Source organism: Schistocerca americana, chromosome 3 (assembly GCF_021461395.2).
Source record: "Schistocerca americana isolate TAMUIC-IGC-003095 chromosome 3, iqSchAmer2.1, whole genome shotgun sequence".
Lineage (NCBI taxonomy): Eukaryota > Metazoa > Arthropoda > Insecta > Orthoptera > Acrididae > Schistocerca > Schistocerca americana.
The window spans coordinates 590350418-590355417 of NC_060121.1; the positions used below are offsets into that span (position 1 = coordinate 590350418).

The window sequence follows — 5000 nt, forward strand, 5'->3', positions numbered from 1 at the left end:
TCGTCACTACCTCCCCGTGCCGGGAGTGGGTAATTTGCTCGCCTGCTGCCTTCCTTGGATGTGGTAGCCGTTTCTCAGGCTCCCTCTCCGGAATCGAACCCTGATTCCCCGTTACCCGTTACAACCATGGTAGGCGCAGAACCTACCATCGACAGTTGATAAGGCAGACATTTGAAAGATGCGTCGCCGGTACGAGGACCGTGCGATCAGCCCAAAGTTATTCAGAGTCACCAAGGCAAACGGACCGGACGAGCCGACCGATTGGTTTTGATCTAATAAAAGCGTCCCTTCCATCTCTGGTCGGGACTCTGTTTGCATGTATTAGCTCTAGAATTACCACAGTTATCCAAGTAACGTGGGTACGATCTAAGGAACCATAACTGATTTAATGAGCCATTCGCGGTTTCACCTTAATGCGGCTTGTACTGAGACATGCATGGCTTAATCTTTGAGACAAGCATATGACTACTGGCAGGATCAACCAGGGAGCTGCGTCAACTAGAGCTGAGCAGCCGGCCGCCCGGGAGTGTGTCCCGGGGGCCCGCGCAGACACGCAAGCGTCCGCTCAATTATTCTGCAAACAGGAGGAGGCTGAGCTCCCCTGCACCATACACCTCGAAACCCTCTCAGGTCCCGGCGGCGCGCAGCGCCGTCCTAAGTACTTGGTCGGGTTCGAGAGAGGCGCAATCGCCCGGAGTTTGGCGAGTAGACGCTTTAGGTGCGACCACCCGTGCTCCCAACTGAGCTTGCCGCTGCCGACAGAGGCCCGGGAGCGTGCTGTCGTGGCATTGCCGGCGGGAGACAACACGCGCCACCTACGGTGACCGGCAGCTCCAACGCCAGCGCCACAGAAGGACAAAAGCCCCACTTGGGTGCCGAAGCGAACTCTCCCAGCACAGCGCACGCGCCAACACGTCCGCACAGCTGCGATACAAACCACCTGCGAGAACCGCAGAGGCGACCGAGCAGCAGACGGCGTCGCGGCGCCGAGCGCCGGGCGGCGGCGCATCCTCAGCGCACACAGTCCTCAATCGGACCAGCACACTGCAGATGTCCACCGCGCTTCGCACCGGGCCCGCGAGGACCTACTTTGGCCGCACGGCGCCGCGTGCAGGGTGCGCCGGCGCGCAGCTGCGCCGCCTGCCGCCTCCGTCGGCCGGCGCGCCTGCCACTGGCCGCCCCCACCAGCCGGCTGTAGCGCGTGCGCCCACGCACCGCGCGGCCAGCACGCCGGGAGGCCCCCCCTCACCGGCCGGGGACGGTCCCACCCAGCCACCGCCGCGTATCGCTTCACACCCAGATGCCATTCACGTTCGTGGGCATGGTGGGTATCGCTGGAACAACCGGTTGGTAGCTCAACCGATCGTCGCCATCACTGATTCACCTCTAGCGAGAACAACCGCACCACAACGGTTTACCAGTTGTTCATTTGCGTAACGTCACCAGCAAACGTAGGCGTCCATCGCCATTTGCAAATTCAACGATTGTTGCATGCCTGTGTCAGGTGTCACGACACACTATGTCTGCCCACATACACGCAACAACATGTGCACGCTTCGCGAACACGTGGAAGGTGGCCCCCGTACGTATGCGATGTCCATTGCGCGAACGACTGTCAACCGGCCTCTGTCGCATGTCGCAGATGTGGAACGCAGTGCACCATGCTATCACGGTGTGTGAGAAGAGACGACTACGTCTGACAACACGCGCCACTACATCAACAGACGGCTCATGCTGATCGCCATCCAGGGCATACCACACTGCAATCCAGCTCTTATAGGGAGACGACACGTAGCTGAGTGCACAACATTTGGACCGCATGGTTCGCCGTTGTTGGCGCAGTCGTTGTACGGTCACATGTACCACGATGTATCATTCAGTACATGAGGACCAATGTGCAGTACAGTGTGTGATTTGGACGTACAACATCAGCGGACAGTTGACACAGGCCGTACCACAGCGTAGGCTACGTGCTTCGCCATGCGAATGCCAATGAACAACTGCAAATGCCAATGAACAACTGCAAAGGGCATTGAGCATGTACGTCCTGCTGCCATCCACATTACAGTGTATAGCTGCAAGGTGTTTAACATGAAGCGATACACTGGGGACCGGGCAGTGCGAGTAGCAAACTATATTGCGGGGGTTGCAGTTAGGCAACACTACACTAATTTAACGCGTCGTATGACAATTACAGAGCAGGTTAAGGCCCAACGTGTGTTGGGTTAAGGCCCAACGTGTGTTGGGTTAAGGCCCAACGTGTGTTGGGTTAAGGCCCAACGTGTGTTGGGTTAAGGCCCAACGTGTGTTGGGTTAAGGCCCAACGTGTGTTGGGTTAAGGCCCAACGTGTGTTGGGTTAAGGCCCAACGTGTGTTGGGTTAAGGCCCAACGTGTGTTGGGTTAAGGCCCAACGTGTGTTGGGTTAAGGCCCAACGTGTGTTGGGTTAAGGCCCAACGTGTGTTGGGTTAAGGCCCAACGTGTGTTGGGTTAAGGCCCAACGTGTGTTGGGTTAAGGCCCAACGTGTGTTGGGTTAAGGCCCAACGTGTGTTGGGTTAAGGCCCAACGTGTGTTGGGTTACAGCGCAATATGGGTTACGTTAAGGGGCAATATAGGTTAGGTTAAGGTACGATATAGGTTAGGTTAAGGTACGATATAGGTTAGGTTAAGGTACGATATAGGTTAGGTTAAGGTACGATATAGGTTAGGTTAAGGTACGATATAGGTTAGGTTAAGGTACGATATAGGTTAGGTTAAGGTACGATATAGGTTAGGTTAAGGTACGATATAGGTTAGGTTAAGGCGCAACGTGGGTTAGGTTACGGCGCAACATAGGTTAGGTTACGGCGCAACATAGGTTAGGTTACGGCGCAACATAGGTCAGGTTACGGCGCAACATAGGTTAGGTTAAGGCGCAACATAGGTTAGGTTAAGGCGCAACATAGGTTAGGTTAAGGCGCAACATAGGTTAGGTTAAGGCGCAACATAGGTTAGGTTAAGGCGCAACATAGGTTAGGTTAAGCCGCAACATAGGTTAGGTTAAGGCGCAACATAGGTTAGGTTAAGGCGCAACATAGGTTAGGTTAAGGCGCAACATAGGTTAGGTTAAGGCGCAACATAGGTTAGGTTAAGGCGCAACATAGGTTAGGTTAAGGCGCAACATAGGTTAGGTTAAGGCGCAACATAGGTTAGGTTAAGGCGCAACATAGGTTAGGTTAAGGCGCAACATAGGTTAGGTTAAGGCGCAACATAGGTTAGGTTAAGGCGCAACATAGGTTAGGTTAAGGCGCAACATAGGTTAGGTTAAGGCGCAACATAGGTTAGGTTAAGGCGCAACATAGGTTAGGTTAAGGCGCAACATAGGTTAGGTTAAGGCGCAACATAGGTTAGGTTAAGGCGCAACATAGGTTAGGTTAAGGCGCAATATAGGTTAGGTTAAGGCGCAATATAGGTTAGGTTAAGGCGCAATATAGGTTAGGTTAAGGCGCAATATAGGTTAGGTTAAGGTACCGTATAGGTTAGGTTAAGGTACAGTATAGTTTAGGTTAAGGTACACATTGTTGTAAGGAAAGGTGTAATGGGGGGGGGGCGGCCGGTCGGTTTGTTGATTGTGATTATAGTAAGTGGATGCCTGCGGCATCATCTGATTTGCCACGTCAGGATACACCTTTGGCTCATGACAGGCGGCGCTCCGATTCCATGCTTGTGGGAGACCTGTGTCTTTCATTCCTGCCATTGTTTGTGTGCTGTGAGAGGGGGCAGTATTGTGATGTTGGGTGCACCCCTGTGTAGGACATGTGTGGGTGTTGGTGGCTTAGCTGAGCAATGGTGGTTGTCGGGAGGGTGGGATATTCCGTTTTCTGAGTGGACCTCCCAGTCTGGTTATGACAGTGTGGATTGTCTCATGTGGCGGAGAGGATGCACTGGGTGTTGTTCCATGCTGGTGCTTACATATTGTCTGTGTGCGTGTTACAGGCGGAGAGTAGTGCGTGATAAGAGTGTGTGGCTGACGTGTGGTTGTGATTGTGAGCAGAGTCTTTCAGCATGTATACGGACAGTTGTATATATTATCTGTATTCTGATGGGTCCATCTATTACTAATCAGCGCCGTGTATACGTTTAATCCGGTTCCAGTCGAAACTGTTGTATCTCTGTACATTAGTGCCACGGCGAGCGCGCTATGTAGCTACTCGTCTCGGCAGCTTCCACCGGTGTGTGGCAAATGATTATAAGCAATGAGTCGAGTCGTCAATACCGATAGTGTGACGTCACATGTCTGGGGTGGGGGACGCTGCGCCCTTCCGGTGGGTCATGGCCTAGAAAGACGCTCCCCACGCAGGGGGGCTTGGACTGTCATAAACTCTTCCGAGTAATATACTTGCCGTACGTTTTTGCGACTGCGAGTGCAACGCCCACCGGTACCGACATGGATGGAGCGCCTCCTAGCTGACCGCTCAGCATCGGCATTCGTACAGAGAGCAACGCGATCGCGTCTCTAGCTCGTAACTGGTACAGCTCGCAGCTCATGTATAGGGACAGCGGAAATGTCGCATATTGGACATAACTCTTTTTTTTTTTTTTTTTTTTTTTTACTTTATTGTTATTTTAAAACCTGGACAATTTAGGTAGGCTGGCAGCGGCACACTACGCCGCTCTTCAGCCATAGCGTTTTACAAGAGTATAAAACATGGTGAATGACAATGAACAAAGTGACGGGCAAAAGAGAGAGGACACAGAGACATAAAAAACACGGAGTCGTTCACATGTGACGATAACAACACTGAAAACACGTTGGCACGGAGCACAAAACACTGGTGAGTCCGACGGCACAAGTGAACGTAGGAGTGGGACGGCGGACACCAAAAACACTATATGACGTCACACACACGAAGCACAAAAGGCGACGATCTCCGGCGCGCGAATGTTCACTATACGTGTGCGAGTCCGGGGACCTGCCAAGAGAGGAGGAGGAGGAACGGGAGTGGGAGAGCGAGAGGGGA

At 53.0% G+C, this 5000-nt stretch overlaps 1 non-coding gene across 1 annotated transcript in view; it reads right to left on the bottom strand.

Annotated features, from left to right (window-relative positions):
- Positions 1–488, bottom strand: part of LOC124608890 — a 1910-nt gene extending 1422 nt beyond the window's left edge. The window contains exon 1 of the ribosomal RNA XR_006979443.1: positions 1–488. This exon is cut by the window's left edge and continues 1422 nt beyond it. This is a non-coding gene — a ribosomal RNA (small subunit ribosomal RNA).
- Between the last annotated feature and the right edge of the window lie 4512 nt (positions 489–5000).